Consider the following 22,336-nt stretch of genomic DNA (forward strand, 5'->3'; position numbering starts at 1 on the left):
AGCACAATATAAACTTGGCTTTCCAAATTAGTATCATTACTGGAAAGCCTGAATGCCCACACAATGGGCTTGTGACAATTTGATTGCATTGTGACACATCTTAAATTAGGTACTGTGTTTGAAAACTTCGGCCAAGTGAGATTGACACAGGCCGCTCAGGGAACAGTGAGGCAAACAGAAGTCAGATCAAATCTGGACCTGCCAGTCCTTGACAGGCTTACTTTAATTTTCTCTCCCTGAAGTTCTTTGTGTTCTATTCTCTCTTCACTGAAATTGTGACACAAAGGTTATGACAAGCATGTGAAAAGAGCTAGTGACTTATTAATGTCTGCAGTGACTGGAGCATCACAGAGCAACTCACTGTGGCTACAGTGACTGCCTTTCCTTCCTTCCACATGGAGCAGCCAATCTCTTAGCTGTCTGGCATTGTCATACTCCTTCCCAGAACAAGATCAGTGCATTAATATGCACTTCTACCTCCTCGCTCAGAGTTACTTGTCACATTAATATTTTGTTTAACTCAACTCTTCCTAAATATAAGTATGCAAATTACTCTCCTTTTGAAAGCTTACATCAGGCTTTTTTTCTTCAGATTTTCAGTTTACACATATATGCAATGGCCATTCCTACCAAACCAGAGTTTTCATTTATTTAATTTCATCCAAATGGAACTGAAAAACAGCAATATTAAAACAATTTCTATGAATTGGATCTCACAGTTAACATCTTTTACAATACTAAATTATGAAACTTTCGAAAATCTTTCCAGCTTGGAGACAAGACTTTTTATTTTTATATTCTTAACTGTTTGGTTTTACTGAGATGGTCATTTCTGATAATCATTTTTGTCTTAGAATTTGAGTGTACAGGTGTAAAACCATCCCTGTAGAGCTTATATAATTTAAATTTTTTCCTTTCTCTATAACTTTATAACAGTTATTATCATTAGTAATAAGTGTGAAAATACAACTTTTGGGAGAAAAAATCTAACATATACAATTAAGAGTTTAATTTGGAAGACAAAGGAAGAAAAATTTTATTAACAAATTAACATTTCTAGAGCAAAATCTTATTTACTGTTGAAATAGATGATAGCTAATTAATGACAGATCCTCATGTCTCCCTTGTCCCTATGTTTGCTTTCACTTTTCTTCCTAAACCACATTGCATGTCTCCCCAGAGTGTATTTACCATGCGTTTCTATTCTTCTTATTCTTTCTGGAAGACATTTTTGTCCAGTATTGCTACCTTTTCATATCTATGTTCCAATTATTAATTTCAATTTTAAGTACAAAAGAAATTAATAGAGAAAAAATCATTTGCCAAGGCTTACATTTTTTACTCAAATTATAGTAAGACAAACCTATGACAAGACTGAAGTAATAATTTCAGAATTCTTCCATTTTATCATGTGAAGGGCATTATCTTACACAGATTATATATGCGCTTTCTGGTTAGCCTCATAGTAAACTCTAACAGAGATTTTATTATTCTAACCTTACAGATGAATAAACTATTTTAAAGATATCATTACTTATGTAGTGTGTAAAATAACTAATAGGTAGCTGTCATTCCAATCTTACAATGCAATGTAGAATTTGTGATTATTCCTAGGATTATATTTAGAATTATACAGGACACTCATCTGACTTTAAGCAAATGAAGAATTATATTTTCCTTTAAGTCTATTATACTCAAATTCTGATGACTGCATATTTTAAAGCAAGAAAAAATGTAGACTTGACTTTCGTAAGTAAATATGCATTAATATTAACTTCTTGCCCTTGTAAAGTTCTACATTTAACTAAATACAGTTATGTCTTCTAAACAAATGATATGTCTAAGCTTATGTAACCAAAAATATCTTCTAATTTTTATGAGAGAATTAAAGAAAGCTTCTACAAGATTTATATCCTATGAACTTCCAAATAATTACACAAATCAAGAAAAAACAAGCTTTTGCCTACACCCCCTCACACACACACATGTTTAAAATGAGAAATTTGAACCCCAGAGAGATTAGGTCAGTCTATTCTAATGCCTGTACATATACATTTTAGTATATGCCTGTACATATACAAATTAGTTATTTGAAACTTTAGCAGCTATAGTCTTTTGTGCTAGATGTAGCTAAGAAATAATGTTGTTCAAATTTTTAATTTTCCGGAAGACCTAATTAATATCCATACAATAACATGAGACATTCAAAGTTAGGATTTTTATTTTAATGTTTCACCATAATCTGTGTGATCTTTCACAAATCTCTTCAATTACCCAAGTTTCAGTTTTTGATCTGCCATATGAGGTGTTGGCCTTGGACCTTCTGCTCCGCTGTAGTGTTGCTCTGTGGGGCATTGTATTTTGCACCCAACCGTGTCAGAGCCAAACTAAGAGCAAATCTCATACTCCATATCTCTTGTTCTCATCACTTGTGCTCTTCACTTGAACTCGTGTATATGCAGCACTGACACAAGCTGACACTTTTGAATTCTAGGTAAACAGTTTATTGGAAGATGTCTCTACCTACCCAAGGCAGTGGGAGGAAAGAGGAGATTTTGGAAGCCATTGGACTTCTAAATCCAATCTTTTAACTCATCTGTGGTAGAGAACCTAAGATTAACATTTTACCTACAAATTTAAATGTTTGCACATTATTTGGTGGGTTGCTTAATGGTAGTATTTACTTAAAACAGAATTGCAGAGGAGTAATCCACATGTTCCTAAAACACATGCTTTGCTTGGAATGGGAATTGAGTTCTTTTGTCCTCTATGCAAAATTTGTTTCAGAAAATGAATATGTTCTTTCTGCATCTTCTATTTGGTTCTCTGTTGTGTTTTGTTTGAGGCATATTCTCATGTGGAAAATTATTTTGTTTTGTTTGCTTTCAAATTAGTGTCATATGCCAATGTCCTGCTGGTGAGCCACTAAAGTATATACGTGATGCAGAGAGTCTCTTAAATGATTAAGGTGCCAGAAACAAGTCTGCATCAAGCAACCTTGAACAAGTCTCTGATTTACCTAGTATCATGGCTCTTGTGAATATGTTCTTGTAAAATTTCTTCTAGGCCCTAAGAAATGATGCATGCACATACATTCATGTACACATATGGATATGTACAATGTACAAATCTAAAACAAATGTATGCAAAGAATAGTTGGCATTCAATACATGTTTTCTCTGTGTAGTTTCTTATGAAAGGGCTTACATGAAAGCTAGATTTGAGTGCTTCCATTATTGAGAAAAAATTCAATGTTGCTTTCATTTGTATTATTTTGCTGTTAACACAACACAAACTATCTTGGAAATGAATATGAACAGAAGATTTTATTTCAATGCATACATTTAAAAGGGAGCACAAATGGTAGATTGAAAATATATCAGACTCACAGGGTTGTTGTAGCGTTGCTCTCCTACTTTTTCACAGATCAATTGTATTTTCCATAAAATGTTTGCATTAGACTCTGTCTTACAAGGATGGCCCCTACTCATGATTTTCAAAAATTTCAATACTGAGATCTATGTCCCTCAGTAGACCTAACCATCACTATATTTGTCAAAGCATTTGCTATGCAGTGCTCATGCATTCGGACTTTTATGAGCTGTCCATTGATTTTGGAAACAGCAAATATTCCTGCAGTTGGACATTTCTGTGATTTCCTACAAATCTAGTAGTAACATTTTAGCACATTTCTTAGGCTTTGTATAATGCTGAACATATATAAAATCTTTTAGTGAGTTATGGTACAGAAGACCTTATTATATAATTTTAAAATTTGATGTCTAATGTTTTTCATGGGACATGAAGAGACTCAGTCAAGCCTGCTGTTGAAGTCCTAGAACAAGTCCTAATAGTTTCAGGATTCACTTTTTCTGTTTTAGCTCTGTCTTGCTGCCTTTTAAAAGGACCTGAATGGAACCAGGATGCCCAGTGGCCACTTAGAAGTTCAGAATGTTTGTAAGACAAAAGTGGAGGATTTGATTTATAGCTCAATTCTCTGACAGTTCTTTATTTGAATTTTAAATCATCTCTATTTTATTGTTCGATAACATATAATGTGAGGAATTTCAGTCCAGTTAGCCAGATGGTGCAGCCACAAGACAGAGGGAAGACCCCAGTAAACTGAATACGGAGCTAGAGACAGACCTATGATTAGAATGCAAAATTCCATCCCCATCCATGACGCTGGCTCTGGGTTGCTCTCTACAAATGTTTAATGCACTTGCCAAAAAATCTGCATAGAAATAATATTCATTTGTGCTTGCAGCCTTCATTAGTTACTGTGAATTTTCTCTGAATATCAAATACATGCCCAAGTGAGATGAGATACAAAAGCAGCAGGCAATGTAATCCAATTATCCAAGGAATATTGCTAGTCCTCCGCACAGCAATAGTGTGGCTGAACCTCAAAACCCTTATACCCTGATTTCTAATAATTTTTCTTTGGGAATTTGAATTAGTCATAACCTTAGAATAATCTAATGGGCTGCCTAAATCACTTTTATTTTTAAAAACTCTGATATGTGTTTGTACTTTAATCATAGCCCCATCTATCTCAGCCCAAATATCTCCACTATAACAATCCTCCCTTTACTTATCCCAGAGTCCCCTGGGCACGACCTCACATTTAATCATTTACACATTGCTTTTCCTTATAATTCAATATCCTGCTTTCTTCTCTCTGTAAGTCTAGCCAACTTACATTTATTTCTTAAGTGACAGCAGGACTCAACATATTTTTCATTGTTTACTAATTCATTTATTCAGCTGAGCTACAGGACGTCAGTGAACTGACTACAAGATGATACATAATGCTGGCAGGCAAGTCATGGGAAAAAAAATCAAGGGAGTATGGAAGGGATTCCTGTTTGTTCAGTTGAAGACATGTATGATCCCCAATCAATATTATTTGCTTTGTAATTGTTCCTGGATTTATACATAGTGACATTATCCAGAGCTGTATGTTTCCATCTGTGCTTATAATTGCAATTTTGATTTTTTATTTGGATTATAAACCTATCCCAGCTGGGTTTTCTTGTGGAGCTTCATATTCTGCATGTCAGAAATGAGACCTAACTTAATATCATAAGCATATTGCTGTTTGAACAGTACTTCCATGTTCTACCATAGGACAGGTTTTCATTAACATTTCAAAATTATTGATTACTACCTACCATGCAGTGCAAGCTGATTTCATTTGATTCTGTGTACTACAAATCCAAGTCTTCCCTCAGTAGGTAGTCTCAGTTTGCTAATATGATAGTCATAAAATTAAAGGCACTCAACTTTGTTTTTAAGAATGTTCTTCTTCAATCGGTGACTATTTTCTGAGCAGCTTCTGAGTGCCAAGTTCTGTGCTGGCTGCTGAGTAAATAAATAGTGTCTAAAATGCCTTAGCTACCAGTCACAACTTAGTTTAGCTGGATGGCACCTACTGCTATTTTTCAGATGGTCTAATTTTTGCTATGTGTCAGAATGGTATTTTCTATCATACCTGTCTTTATGTATATGAAGTTCTGTTCTACAAGTAGTAAGCACAAGTGTCATCTCTAGGTAAGTATCTGTCTGGTCAGCATCTCATTCTCCCTGTCACAGAAATGTTCCAGGAAAGGGCTATTTCATCAACCTGATTCTGAGAGTGAAGAAAATGGTAACATAAAGAAGACTCCGCAGGCCCCACATTGTGGACATTTTGCTTCACTGGGATTCTAGGCTACTGTGTCATATCCTTGATCATCTTGACTGATACAGAAAGAAAGCATTTAAATTAAATTCCAAAGTTTATTTCAATGTTTCTTTATTATAAATGAAAGATTATATCATACATATTAAATTCTAGATTATATATATTATAAATTGTATGTGAGACCATTGCATATTATATTATACAGTACAAAGCATATATATATATACATATATATATGTATATATGTATATATATATTCAATATTTTATTCAATGAAACCACATAAAAACCTGAGACAGATTTAATCTCTAAAATTTTCATCTGAGGTTGATTCCTAGACCAGGAAGGATTATAGGCAAAAAGAAAAAGATACTATTTTACACAATATCTCTGACTCATTAATAGGAGCAAAGAGCCAGTCAAATATAGTTCTCAATTTTGAGTATTTTATTTACTTCTTAGTTTTCTGTCACTGAAAACAAGCCCCTGATATACCCAACTTAGATGAGGAAGAACCTTTGCTCTTGGTTTCTGAGGTTTTTGTCCTGGATTGGCTGGCTACAAGGCAAGAACATCCAGGAGGAAGATAGACAGAGCAAGCTGCTTAGTAAATGACAGGTGGGAAGGAGACCAGGGGAAGAACTCGAGAAAGGAAGAGGCTAGGGACTAGATATAGACCTTAGGGTCATGCCTTTGTGACCCACCCAAACACACCCTCATGTGTGTTCCATCAGTCTTCTGGGCACTTCCAAAGCTAATCAAATTGACATGATCAAATTCAGTGATTGCATTCCCCACCCTCATCAACCTAACACCCATGCACATCTCTTAAAACCATACTTACTCTTCAAATAAACAAAAGTCATAACATGATAAAACTAGCTTGTGTATAACCAAAGATGCACTAATGCCTTACACAGTCTCAATAGTTCCAGCATTGCTCAAAAGTCCAAATAGAAAATCTCCTCTGAGACTCAAGACAAGCTATTAGCCATAAATCCTGAAAGATCTTAAAAGCATGTTATATACTCCCAACATATATAGTACAGGGTAAATATCCCCATCCTAAAGGGGAAGAAAGGAGGGATAGAAAAGAATAAGACCAAAGCAAGACCGAAAACCAGCAGGGCAAAAATTAAGTCCTATATTTCCATTTCTGTCCCCCAGAACACACGATAGTGAGATTCAAGCCCCAAGGCTTGGTTACCAAAGGGATTAACACCATTAAAAAGAAATCAATTACTTTAGTGAGAACAAGAAGAAAGATGCCTTGAAGACATCTCAGGAACTGGAAAGGTCCCATCCATCAAAGAGTCAAGATTGCAAGGGTAAATATTTCATCTGAGTACAGATTGTCAGGGCCTCTGTTCAAGAAGAGTCATCAAGATTCACTTCACCATTCTTAGCCATGCAGGCACTCAGAAGCATTGAAGCCATGGTCCAAGTGGGCCTGGCCACTGCTTAAGATGGTAACAAAACTTGACATCATCTACATGGCTTTCAGAATGTAAGAGCTGTGAGGTCGTGAAGGTAACCCCTTCCCCAGGTTTCAAAGGAAGGCCTGGGAAATTAGAGAGAGTACTGCTGGCTATCGTGAATGAAACTGAGGGAATGAGACTAAAAAATGCTGTGGATACTTGAAGAAACTTTACATGTTTCTTTACTGGCCAAAATTTAAGTTTTAAAAAATTTCGGCTCTGCTTTTTGCTTCTTATTCTTACTATAAATCTAGTAGAATGCAGCCAGCACTACTCAGGTCAGCCTGAACATCAGGCTTCTTTGAAATTTCCTCTACCAGATCAATTAGTCCATAGCCCTTAAACTCAGCTTTCTACAAAGTCTTAGGATATTAACAAAATGTAGATAAGTTATTTGCAGAATAAAACAAGGAAAAAAAAACCATGATCTCTAGCACAACCTTCAATTTAGTCACCATTTGATACCTTATGAGCCTGTCCTTTTCTTTCTATATTTTCATCAGAGATCTGATCTGAGCTTTGACTGGAATCCCTCATCAAGCTCTGTTTATAGCATGCTCCAATTTCTCAAACCAGCATCTCCAAATCTTGCCAAATTTGTCCTGTAAACCAGTTGCAAAGGCTTCTGAAAAAAAGCCAATTTTTATTCTTTTCCTTCTATTGATATTCTCCAGGTAATAATTAGAGATCCACAATCCCATTTCATTTCTCCCTGACTACAACAGTTATCCTTTTTCTATTAAGAAGGCATAAGTAATAATGATTGGTTATCAAAATAATATAACTATCACTTACACATTGACAACTAAACTTGTGTTTGAATGCAAAGTTTTCAGGGCTTTTTTAAAATAAATATTTAAGAATATGAGAAATTTCAAAAATGTTTGTCTTCGTGGTGCTACCTATATTTTATAATGAAAACATCTGATAAAGTAGCTGAGCTAATATAGTGAAGTCCTCAGTAGTGATTTAAAATCACTGAGTAGTCAAGCAGAAATGGGCACCATGCTTCAGTTAGCTGAGCCATAACTGATTGTGTGGTACTCCATAAATTCAGGAAAAAAAGCTCATAGAGGGTCCCTTTTTCACAAGCCACCAGCCTTCCTACACATAAAAGCAAGAGTCTCTAGGGAACCATCCACACTAATACCCAAATCAATGGAAGGGATAAAAGTGATTTGGCCAAGCAGCATACACAGTTAAAGACATGTCAAAGATTCATGGATCTACCCTGTTGAATGAACAGCAAGCATCCAGCCCACCTTCCTGCTTTCTGTGAATGAGAGTAACTGCAGCGGAGGCTATTTCTGTACATGTCACTAAGTAACTTGTCTCACGATGTTGTAACCAAGAGATAGGACAGGATGTCATACTTCAAAATGAAGTTAAAATGAATTAAGATAAAAACAAATAAAGGAAAAAGGCCCTTTTATCTACTGTGAAATTTCAAGTAGTCGAGTTTTATTCCTAGATAGCTACAAAACCAACCTGGTGAATTCTAATCTTCTAGTAACAGAAATAGCATTTGGCTTATTTTAAAAAATAAGCCACACTAACTTAATTTCTACCAGATTTTTCTGTACCCATGACATGCATATTGGAACGATACGTGACAAGTCACCGAGACCTCTCTCCCACTTCTTCTTCAGACTGGAGCAGTATTAACCATTAAAATAGTGCAACAAATGAAGGTTCCAAAACACAATTTACCCAGAATTTTGTACAATTTAAATCGCTTCAAGATTGCCTTTTAAGAAAGTAATATGTTTAAAAAGAAAGTCATACCAAAATGTATTTAAATCTTTAAAGAGAGGCTTACATTTTAATAAAGCAAAGTTCCCAGAAATGAGGTACTCTAGGCATTGTTTGCAATGTTTTCCTAATATCACTAATTCCATTTCATTGTAATGGGATTTTAAGTCATTGACACTCTCACGAGATTTTTATAATATGAATCTGTAGACATGATGTTACAGTGTCAAATAAAATAAGCTAGCACATCTATGGAGATATATGTCAATGATGCAAATATTTCTACTGTGGAAGTCGCAATGTGTCAAGATGATGGCAAATAGCACCAGGAGATTTCTCTGAATTCGATTTTTTGGAGCAGAAACAGTGCAAAACAGGTTGTCAGTACAATTCTATTGTGATAATATTCTGATTATCAATGCCATAATGAAAGAAAGATTGCCAGTATGTGCGATTATTTGAATTTTTTTCTGTATTTATGAACTTGGTATTATTATATAACACAATGCAAAATGTGTAAGCGTTTTTAATACCTTAAAATGAATATTATGGTCCAAATCAATAAAAAGGGCAAATGTTCTGGGATTTTCACATCAAGAGGGCTTATAGCATTTTAAATCACGCCTTCCCTGCATTTGATTAGCACTTGTTGAATTTGTCTTAATATAGTAGGCTTCCACGCTTGTTTTTAAGGGTCTTCTGACCTTGTCAAAAATTTGAATTTGACAGAGTCAGATAGTTCATAAAACTTCCAGTGCTGGGCTTCTAAAAATAAAGTGTGACCTTAATTAGATAAGAAGGAAAGAAAAAGGATCATCCATGATTCATTCAATTCTTTACATGTATTCAAGATAGTGCCCCAAGAAGAGTAATTGGAACTTCCTGGCTAAAGCAATTTATTATAAATAAAGATATTTTTGGTGCAACTTATTTCAGTTTCTGCACATGGGTGATGTCTAAAAGAAAATATTGAAATTCATGATTATGAATCACTTGAGCTATTCGATCACTGCTGCTGGAGAACCAGACATGAGGAGTAATTTCCAGCAACAAAGTTGTTAGCATGATGGTAAAGTGGCCAAGAGAGCTTGTCCTGGGGCAGCACTTGAAGAATTATCAAAATAATATACTTCTGAAGGAGGAAGAGGGGGCTGTACAGGCGAGCTCATGTATCAGTTATTTAACGTAGCACCAAGGAGAATCAAAGATGTTTTATTTTTTCATATCATGATCTTCACATGAAAAGAGATAAGAGCAATAATTGCCCTATTTTTCATGAGAAAGTAGACATAAGCTCCAGTCATTACATTTTTTCTGATAATTTATCTATGTAGCATCATGTATCACTTACATATGTCAAAATATTGCAATTTTTTTCTTATTTCAGGGCAGTTTAAATATGTAGATAAAGTTAGACTACTCTTCTGTAATGTTGTGTTAACAATGTATTTCTTCACAGATCAAAATGGAAATTAATTAGTTTTTTTTTTTTTTTACTGCCCTTATTAAGTGTCTCTCCAGTAAAATTTCCCTTCAGGTATCTAGTCTGTCATAAACCAGTGCAGCTTTTTTTTACTCAGCATTCATTATGTACCATGTACTTTTATTTCCTATAAGAATGTTCTTTAAAAGAAGTTATGAATTCCTTTTTATGGACATGAAATCTGAAACTTGAAAGTGATAAATAATTGCCAATTCAAGCAGTAAAAAGAGAACATTTTCAAGGTCTGAGTTTAAGTTAGTTTTGGGCGCCAAAGCCTGTGTCTTTCCAGAATGAGGAAGTTCCTTGCTGCGTCCATCAATTCCTCTACCCATCCAGGTGTCCATCTGTCCATCCATCCATCCATCCATTTGTCCTCCAACACACAAAACCAACTTTTTAGTGGAAAAAATATTTAATCTGACATCATTTCTCATATTTACTTAGGGAATGAATAAATGGTTACTTGGCTTTCTGTCTTATTTTTATCCCGCAGGAAACTGAACCACATATTTGGCAAAGATTAAGCATAATAGGAGATGTACCATCATACAAGGGTTTCTATATTTAACAGTTAACCAATGCATGCCTATTTATTCATAAAGATTGATTTTTAAGTCTGGTATATGGGGCCACTTATTCTAAATTTTTCTCTTAAATACCTTGAAAAGGAGGATTGGCTCGGCTGTTATGTATTTGCAAATGGAATTTCTTTCCTAATAGAAACATGTTAAATTTTTATGTCTGCACTTTCCTTAATATAGGTTCAGTTAACTTATAGTTTAGAATAAAAGTATAATTATCTTTACTTCTTCATTCTTATACATGACAAAAAAATCTTTTGAACTACAGCAGTGAATAACTGTAGAAAATTGTTCATAAAAATAATTTTGCTATGCATTAACCTACCTTTCGCTTCTCATAAGCCTGAGTTAGTAAGGTCATCCTAAAGCAGAGCGATTATATAGAAGTGAGCGACGCTGTCAACACTGTAATCTCATGGAACGGTTCTCCGTACGATTTTCTGTGGGCTGATCAAATATAAAAAGTATACATGAAGATAGAGCGTAAGTAAAAGTTGTGTCAGCAGGAGCGTGGATGAAGCTGCCGAAGCACGTCTGAGTCACACAAAGCAAATAAACAGTGAAGATCTTGCTTCACGACTCAGGCGTCATCTTCAGCAGCAGACAAGCATACTTCATGACTTCGTTGACTTTACTTGGTAGTGGCCCCAACAGGATTTCACATGTCAATAACATGATAAAAAGTTATTTCCCAGATAGAATGGTATGATTATGTTATTTAATAATCCCTTGTCAGAACAGGAAAGTATTTTTTTATATATCCCTTTTTATGGATCTCAGAACTCTTAAGGCAGTCATCTCTTCACCTATGCATATTTCCTATTCATGGTTGTCTATTGTTTAAAATCATCTAAAATTTTATTTTCCTGTTATCTAAAATTTTAATTATCAGAACAATTCTTTTCAGCAATCACTGCACATGGTCTCTGGATCTTTCTGGGCTCTTCCTCAGACTTGACTTTTCCAACTTACCTATTCCCTTTGCTAAGGATGTTGCTTTAGCCTCTTCAAGGACTAGGGCTTGGTTTAAAATGAAAATATAGACCACTTGTTCAAAACCCATTAGTAATTTAACACGGTGACCATTGAGCATTAAACCAAGCACAGTACATTTCTAAACATAGGGGTCTTGTGTGTGGCTACATATGGTACAGATCCTGAAATTGGTCTTGACTCATTCCCATCACTATTATTTTTCTGAATTCCCATTACTTTTTTACGCTTCTTATTGTGACTATATATTTCATTCTCATACTCTGATTCTTTCTTTTATTTTCTCCATATAGTGTACTTTCAAGGACTGAAGCTCCAGTGACCTTCTTATTATTATCTCAAAAGAAAGTCAGAAAGAACAAACATCTGATAGCTTTTCTTAGAATACATTAATCATACAATATTTCAGAAGCTGTAAGTGGGAAGGGGAGGGAAAAGGAAATAGGGGAAAAGAAAAAAATGTGAAAAAAGGAAAAAATAGAAACAAAGTCTTTGCAAATAGAGAAGGATGAAGCGGGTGAAGGGAGGGCAGCGGTATGGGGAAAAAATAAGAACAAAGACATTTCATGTAAAGGTACAAGATACCGATGATAAAAGTAACTATTGTTTGCTTTAAGTGTACCAATAAACTTAATGGGGAAAATCTAATTTGATAAATAAAATAAGAATTATACTAAGACATATTGCAGCATGATATCCTTTTTTTTGATACAGTGAGTGCCTATCTTCATAAAGCAGGTGCCTGTTACTCAGCTTTCCTTCACTGTGACATTCAACTTATCTCTGAGAAAATAAACTTATAAGAAGGGAAGATTTATTTTAGATCACAATTTTAGAAGATTTGTTCCACAGTTGCTTGGACCTGTTGTTTTAGGCGTGATGGTGACACACTACATCCCAGTGGGAGCACACTTCATTTTGCCTGGGAAACAAGAAGTGTGACAGGAAAATAACAGGGTCCCAAGCCCTTCAAGGGAAAATTTTCCCTTCAAGGGAAAATCCTCAGTGACCTAACTTCTTTTCCCTAGGTTCCACCTCTTAGAGATTTTACCACTTCTCAGTAGTGCCAACTTGGGGACCAAGCCTCTACATTTGGGCCTTTTGGGAATATTTTTTTAAAAAGCTTTGAATCTGTATAGCAGTTTTGGTAGTATGGCCATTTTCACTGTGTTGATTCTACCTACCCAGAAGCAGGGGATATCTTTTCGTTTTCTTATATCCTCTTCAGTCTCCTTTTTTCAGAGTGATGGAGGTTTTAGTGTAGAGGTCATTTGCTTCTTTCATTAGATTGATCCCTAGATATTTCATTTTTTGGATGCTATTGTGAAAGAAATCATTTCCCTAATTTCTCTCTCAGTGAGTCTATTATTTGTGTACCAGAAGGCTATTGATTTTTGAATGTTGACCTTGTATCCAGCTACTCTGCTGAAAGTGTCATTTAAGTCTAGAAGTCTTTTTTGTGGAATTTTTTGGGCCTTCAATGTAGAGTATCATAACATCAGCAAATAATGAGTTTAACTTCTTCCTTTCCTATCTTTATTGCTTTATTTTCTTCATCTTGTCTAATTGGCTAATGTTTCCAGAACTATATTGAAGAGGAGTGCTGATAGTGGGCATCCTTGTCTTGTTCCTGATTTTAACATGATGGTTTGCAGCTTTTGGCCATTAAATATGATGTTGGCTGTTGGTTTTTCACAGGTAGCCTTTATTAAGTTGAGATATAGACCATCTATTCCAATTTTTTGCAAAGTTTTTATCATGAATGGGTGTTGGATTTTGTCAAATGTTTTTTCTGCATCTATTGAGAGGATCATAGAGGATATACTCCTAAGTGAAATAAATAAGTCACACATGTGTAAATACTGAATAGTTTCTCTGGTGTGAAAAGCTGTAATGGTACATAAGATCCTAATGGCATAATTGTCAAGTTGAAATAGGAAGCATAGGGATAAAGGTGTAGGGAAAATGGGCAGGGTAGGAGAAGGGTAATAAGGGAAAATGAAAAAAATGAGAAAGTAAAAAAATGGAAATAAAGTATTTGTAAATAGGGAAGGGAGTAGGGGGTGAAGGGAGGGCAGGGATAAGGGGAAAAAATGAGAACCAAGACCTGTCATGTAAAGATACAAGATCCCAATGGTGAATGTAACTGCACTGTATACCTAAAATGTGCCAATAAACTGAATGAGAAAAAAAAATAAGTTCAAACTAAAAATAAAAATAAATAAATAAAAAATGCTAATTGTATCTATTTCAAAGCTTGTTAGATACCTGTGAAAATGAATTCATGTGGTAACAGTACCAATGGAATGTGGTGGCAGAAGTTTGAGACATTTATTTTAATCAGAGTACAAAAATACTAATCTCTACAATCACCATTAAAAGAGTAATTACTTTTCTTCTATCTTTTTAGCATTAAAGAGGTTATATTTGGTTCCTATTGTGTCTGATTTCTGCACTGTGTTCTTCTGGGAAGTATTTACTTCTTTGTCACTGATGTCTTGAATCTCACTCTTTCTAAGTCTCCCTCTCATGTTTTCAAGGTAACAATGATGAATCCAATATCCCATCTGAAGACTAAGCAATAACAAATTATTGTTTTTTCCCCGTGAGGTAAACTGCATTTGTTTCTTATTTTCATTTTTGCTGACTCTTTCAATGGTTTCAATGGATTCGTTTTAATGCATTTGTCAAAAAAATTCTTCAAACAAAATTACTAATTAAATTCCAGTTGAAAATAAGTTTAGTGACTAACCATGGTACAAACAAGGAATCTTTCTGAACCTTTTACCCAAACTAAAATTATATATAAAAGTGGGTCATTCATGTTTTTGTCTTAATAACAAGTCTACCAGAGTTGACAACTTTGAATATAAAATCCTAATCACTGTCTTTTATACAGAAAGCATATCAATGGTAGCTTAATGTAGCATTGACAAAACTAATTTATTCTGTTTTCACTTGAAATAAGTTTTAGATAATATTTCTCACAATTCCTGGTTCTTGACAATGATTCTCTTATCTTTATCAAAGAGTCCAGATTAAAGCAATGTAATATTTTAGCCTGAGAGACAAGAGATTTAGATATAACTAGAAGAACAATATGTTACTAATTTGTGTAGAAAGTAACAATATATGTGAAGATTTACAGAAATTATTGTACAATTTATTAAATGTCAAAATTTATTTATTAAGTAAACATACTGATATAAAATGTTAATTTTGGTTCTGATGCTACATCATTTTATTATTAATATTACTTGTAAAAGACTGCTACATGGAAAACTACAGTACTGTAAAGAAAGAGATCAGATAGGATATCAGAAAATGGAAAGATCCCCCTTTGCTTAGAAAAGAAAAACCAGTACAGTAAAAATGGTCATATTTCCAAAATTATTAAACAGATTCAATGCAATGCCAATCAAAATACCAATAGCATACCTCACAGAACTAGAGAAAGCAATCCTTAAATTCATTTGGAACCAGAAGAGAACTAGATAACAAAAGCAATTCTGGACAACAGAGACAAAGCAAAGGGCATTACAATCCTTGACTTTAAATTAAACTTCAAAGTTACTATGATATAAATAGCATGGTATTGGAAAAACACCATAAAAACCAAACAGACCTGAGGATCAATGGACCATGTTAGAAGATACAGAAACAATTGCAAACACACTCCATCACCTTACCTTTGACAAAAGGACCAAACGCATTCACTGAAAAAAAGGGTAACTTCTTTAACAAGTGGTCCTGGGAAAACTGGCTTTCCATAGGCCAGAGACTAAAAGTAAACCATATCCCTCACTATCCACTAAACAAAAATCAAAATGAATCAAATATGTAAATATTAAAAGAGAAACACTAAATCTGCTAAAAGATAGAATAGGTAGAAGTCTTGAAGACATAGATGTAGGCAAAGACTTTATAACTAAACCCAATCCATTTTTAACACAATTTTCTTGTATAATATAAACCCTGAACAAGTGAGCAAGAGACTTTATTTATCACAAGTAATATAATTTATCTTAGTATACATTATAAATTATTATTACATGTTGAGGAATTTTAATTTAATTTTTATTTTATTATATTTAATATATATGTTTATTTATTATATTTTTTTCTTTCTTTCTCAGCACTATGTATGCCCCCCACATAAAATCCAAGAAGAAAACATAACTAATTCAATGTTTCCAAAAATTTGACCTTGCCCTACACTTACCTGACTATTTTAAATAGAAGTATAGATTTCTTGTGTGTGTATGTGGACTGAATTATTTTTTTCCCATTAAGTTTATTGGTACATTTAAAGCAAAGAATACAGTTACATTTATCATTTGGAATGTGGAATTTTACATGATATATCTTGTTACTTATTTTTCCCCATACCCCCGCCTTCCCTCCAGCCCTTTCACACTTCCCTATTTACAAAGACTTTGTTTCAATTTTTCCTTTTTCACATTTTTCTTTTCCCTGATTTCCTTTCCCTTACCCTTCCCACTTCCTCTTTAGCCATTTTCTTCTATTTCACACTATCAATTATACTATTCAAACCTTATTTATACTTTTAGTTTTTCACACCAGAGAAACTATTCAGCATTTACTCAAGTGTGTCCTATTTATTTCACTTGAGAGTATAGCCTCAGGCTGGGAGTTTAGCTCAGTGGTTCTGCCACCTGCCTCACAAGTGCATGGACCTGAGTTTGATCCCCAGTGCCAAAATAAATAAATAAATAAATAAAAATAAAGGAATATAGCCTCAATGTGCATCCATTTAGCTATAAATGTCTTTAGTTTCTCATTCTTTATGGCTGAGTAGTACTCCAATTATAGAAAAACCACATCTTCTTTATCCAGAAAGAATGGCTGCTATCAAGAAAACCAATAACAAATGCAGGTGGGGCTGTGGGGAAAGAGGAACCCTTCTCTACTTTTGATGGGAGTGCAGACTGGTACAACCACTGTGGAAATTAATATGGCGATACATCAGAGAACTAGGATTAAATATCCCATTTGACCCAGCCATCCCTCTGCTGGGTATCTTTCCAAAAGAATTAAAAGAATCATACCACGGTGATATATGCACACCCATGTTTATTACGACACAGTTTGCAATAGCTAAAACTTAGAAACAACCCGAATGCCCATCAACTAGACTAAATTATTTTAATAGTTATTCCACTATTCCATTTGTTGCTTTTTTGCGTGTAAGGAAATAGAGTCCGAATTTCATAATAATCTAACATTTGTTTTGAGAGTATATTTAAGCTACCATAAGAAAAGATGTTTGCATTTTGTGAAATACAGGATATTAGAAAAAATATAAGTTGTGATTACTAAGTCAATATTTACCACAGCAAATTCTATACATAAAGAATGACAAATTTAAAAGTATTATAACCACCAGATTGAGAAGTAATAGCTATGAAACAAATACCATGAATAAATTAATGAATTAATTAATCTGAATTTAGTCTTGAACTTTCCAAACTAAAATCTGTCTAGATAAAAGTAAGTATTTTAAGTTATTTTTCTTAGCTTAGTTGTCATGGTACATTTTTAGAAATTGTTAAAACCCCAACTAATATATACATCCAAAGACAACTATGAAGATTTTCAAATAAAAATATCTTACCTACATTCATTCTGACTGATAGCTTGGGCTTCAGTATTTTGTTAATACTACAAATCGAATGAGGACCTATTGACCAAACAATGGTCAAACTACTTTTACTGGATAACATCTATAACATATTGGTCTGATCAAATGATATCACTGAATATGTCTTGCTAAACTCATCTGTATGAAACAGATTTTTATAAAAAATAGGGTTGACTGTCTGTATGCCATGATTTAACATTTATAGATTCAATTAAGAGTGAATGAAAAATATTTTATATTTAAAAAAGAAAATTGAGTTTTATTTATAATTACTATGTAAGACTTTTCATTGTCATTATTAATGACAATAAAATAAACAACAATATAGTAAACATCTACATAACATAAACATTGTATTGGGTGTTAAAACTAATGTAGAGGTGACTTAATTATACAGGAGTCTGTGCTTTGGTTCTACACTAGGCCACTGATTTACTTAAAAGGCTCAGGTCTGAATTTTGGTGTTTTGGGGGGGCGTATTATGTGTGGTGGAACCGATCTCTCTTTTATATGCAAGAAGGCTGACATTGAACTATCACTCTCATAAATTTAAGCTGTTTTCATTTTTTGTAATAAAACCTTTGTGTTAAAAACCATTTTTTTGTTGTTTAACTTGTTATAGATGGTACACCTTATACCTTATAGTTAACTTCATGTGCTTTTGGTGACTCAGTATAAATTTTATAAAGGTTTCAAATGACAATTATCATTTTGTTTCAGATATTTTAATAAATCACTGTTCTTATCCTTAAAGAAACCCGCATAGTATAAGATATTACTAAGAAAAATTAAATAGAAATACCTCCAGTGTGCAACTCCTAAGGATTGAATAAAGATGTGGTTTCATAGTTTTTTGAATAATTTATTGAATAAGGATGTAAATAACATTAGGAAAAAAATCTAGATATTTTAAAATTATTTCTTCACATTGGCTGCTTTTGTATTTATTTTGAATACCATAGTATATCATTTTGAGTGATATAGCTATGACTTGGTGAGAAATATTTATAATGGCAGATCATCAGGATAAAATAGGGACAATGTGGTTTAATCACTTTATTTACTTTTTTTGAAATATACTTAATGGAAAGGATGAATAACTGTCTTCCTTCAAAATTAAATTCTATTGCCTTGAGTGAGAGATCTGAGTATTAGCATAACATTCTATTTATGTGAGTTATGCTGTAGTTTTTGTCATTTTTTACATTACTGTGCAGGGAATGGTATTGATTTATTGTTGCATTTTTAAAAGGCAATGCTGTGCTGAAATCAGGGACTGAAGGAAGCAAAAAATCATATTTGTCAAAAACTCAGCCTTGACATAGTTTATGATCACTGACTACTTGCTCTATTTATAGGGGTGTATTTAAAAGTAAGCTAATCTAGCAAGATCACATATGATTGATGTTTCCCTATTTATTTTTTTTTTTCAGTATTTCATTTTTAGTTTTAAGACGGCTATAAGATACAAGATCTATGCAGTTATATGGAAGTTGAAGAATGCATACAGCTTTCCATTTTCATTTTGCTTCTTTAAAGGGAATTATTTTCTGAATATTCAGCTTGGGTCCTATTAGAATCCACTATAATCAGAGTAATTTTTAAAATATCAAATGAATTATAGATACCCTCTTCAGTTATGCAAGTAGGATGCTAAATGGTTGTGTGCGGATTTAAATGTATGGTCTGCTATATAAGTTAATTATCACCAATGTGAATAACATCACTGCTTATAAATTACAAGGCTTAAAGAATTGGAAACATTTACAAGGAAGATTATTGCTAAATAAAAATAGAGGAAGTAAACCCTAACCAACAGCTTACATTAACAGTTACCTTGAAGCATAGGGTATGAACCTGTGTGTTATTATTCAAAAATTCAAGCATATGAAAACATTTGGCATCTGGCTTAAAAAGAATTTGTCAATTCTATCACTTAGATTGTTATGGCTGGATAGGACTTGAGCCTGAATGCTAATGCACTGAGGGCTTGGACCCAGATGCCCTTATAAAATAGTTCTCTCTCTTCTCCCCTCTCTCTCTCGCCCCTTCCCCTCCCCTTCCCCTCTCCTCCTCCCTTTCCTCTCTGTCTCTCCTTCCTTCCTGGATACCATGAGGTAAACAGCACACGCACCCTCCCATGATGTTCTGTGCTGCCACAGGACCAAAGTGACAGGGCCAAATGACCAGTGACTGAAACCTCTGAAGCCATGAGCCAAATTAAATCTTTCATTTTTATAAATTAATTATCTCAAGCATTTTGTCACGGTGATGGAAAGATAACATCCTCTTAAAAGATAGGAATAATAAGAATTTTGTAATAATAGCTTTATTTAATTTTAAGACAAATATTTATCAGTACATTTCCCTGGGAAAGCTTTAATGCAATCAGCAATAATAAAACTTTATCATGACATATATGCAAAAAATCTGCTTATTTGATTTTGCATTCAAGAAAATGAAATTTCTAAGGAGAGATCAGACCAAGAAGATATTCAAATGTTGAGCCATTAGGTGAGGAGGTAAAAGAATCATTCATTAAAGGGCAGTGTTAGGTAATTAGATCCAGTTATAATATTTGGGATTAAAGTAGTTTTTCTGACATGCTATATCTAGTTAGGCTGATGGCATTGGCTCTAGTAAATTATATAAGTACAGTTATCATCTCCTGGACATTTTATGCAATTATTGGTATCAACAACAAAACTAAGCTAAGATTCACTTTCCAACCCTAGATAACATACACTGCTTTGGGGGGGGAAAAAAAAAGATTGTGTTTGCTGGGTAAAAATGCAAGTGTTTATTTAGTGTTTTTAGACTGCAAAGCACAATGAGCCTAAAAATAAAAAAAAATTGAATTAGTAAAGCTCAATCCATAATTACTACTTACACCAGGCAAAGAAATATTTTATTGCAACTGAGCTGAATAATAGAATGGGAAGGAAGGAATGAAGATTATTTATTTCAGACACCATGTGAAAACTGTGAAACACAAAGGGTAAAAGGCAGTTTCACTGAGAATAAAATATTCATGTTGATAACTTACATAAAACAAAAGATAGAGTGTTTTCTGCAGGGAAATTACTTTCTTTGATGAGCTCCATTTATGCATGATGGAGTTTTAAATTTTTGAAAACCCCCTTGGTTATTTTTTCTTCCTTTCAATTCTGGTGGTTTTAATTCCAGACATAAACAGATGTAAAATTTTCTAGCTAAAATTTTTCCACTCTGTTTAAGGTCGAATTTATGACATAGGGGGGAAAAAAAACAAAAAACAGAACGCCTTCTTACAATGACAGTGATTAGGAACTCAATAGTTAAGGCATCAGTCTTAGGAATTTCACTGTGAGCAATAACTTCATTAGTTTCGAAACTGTCCTATGATAAAACATATCTTCATTAACTTTGCTCATTTTCGGCAATGTTTTGATTGAAGCATATTCTTGAGGGATGCTGAATGCTATCTCTGCTAACTAGCAGCTTGAGTTTAGAAGCAATTTCGTTTGAGCGAAACCTGTATAACAACTTTGCTTGAGAGGACTGCATACTGCATGTTAAGGTTTAGATATTTACTTCTTGAGGATAGAAAGCCTGTGGGCCTATCTGGAGATTTGATGTGGGAGATGTTTTAGAAACTACACTGGCAAGCACACATTTAAGTCTTACACATGGCGTATCACCCTGATCCGTACAGTACGGATAATATAATGTGTCCCGTCTGCAGAAAGGTGGGTGCCGATGGTAGAGCATCAGAGTACAGGGGGAAATAAGTGTGTAGATGCTGTATCAATTTTCATTGCGATGCGCAGAGTCTCTATGCCAGCTGACAGTTTCAGAGGTATTGCTAGTGTCTTCCTCACGAAGGGCGACAATAAGAACGGACAGGAGAATGAATGGTTACCACCTGACAAGGATCAGCAAAACTTTCACAGTGTGTGTTTGTACGAAACTGTTGGGTCCATTAGGGAAAAAACTTTAGGGAAATGTACTTAGCAAAATATCCACAAACAAAGCTCTACGAAATTAGTCAGTGTGATAAATAGATAATGTGTACTGGCAGAATGGAGGTTGCACTGGAGAGACTATGAATTTGCTGCCTCCAAGGAAATGGGTTGTAAACATTCCTCAGCAACCCGGTTCTGCGCTCCTCCACAGCCAGACTCCGGCTAAAAGAATAGAGACTCTGTGTTCATTTTCTAGGATTTAGCAAAATCCAGGGCCCACAGCATGTTTTAGAAAGTTATAAAATACTGAACAAACAAATGTTCACTTTCAAAACCTGCATTATAGTTCATTTAAGTGTACCTGAAACATGTTTAAGAAATCAGATTTTTTTTTTATTTTATTGAGTTTATTGGTACATTTTAGGGATACAGTACAGTTACATTCATTGTTGGGATCATGTACCTTTACATGGCAAGTCTTGATTCTCATTTTTTCCCCTTACCTCTGCCCTCCCTTCACTCCCTCCTCCCCTCCCCATCTACAAACACTTTATTTTCATCTTTTCATTCTCTCACATTTTTTTCTTTTCCCTTTTTGTTCTTCCCCTACGTATCACACCTTCCCTACACCTTTAGCTCCTTTCCTCCCATTTCTAAATGTCAGTAATCTTATTAGAATCTTATGCATTGTTGCAGAATATTCACACCAGGGAAACTATTTGGTATTTACACATGTGTGACTTATTTATTTCACTTA

The sequence above is a fragment of the Fukomys damarensis genome, unplaced genomic scaffold, assembly GCF_012274545.1.
Source record: "Fukomys damarensis isolate Sample0158 unplaced genomic scaffold, DMR_v1.0_HiC HiC_scaffold_38, whole genome shotgun sequence".
Classification (NCBI taxonomy): domain Eukaryota; kingdom Metazoa; phylum Chordata; class Mammalia; order Rodentia; family Bathyergidae; genus Fukomys; species Fukomys damarensis.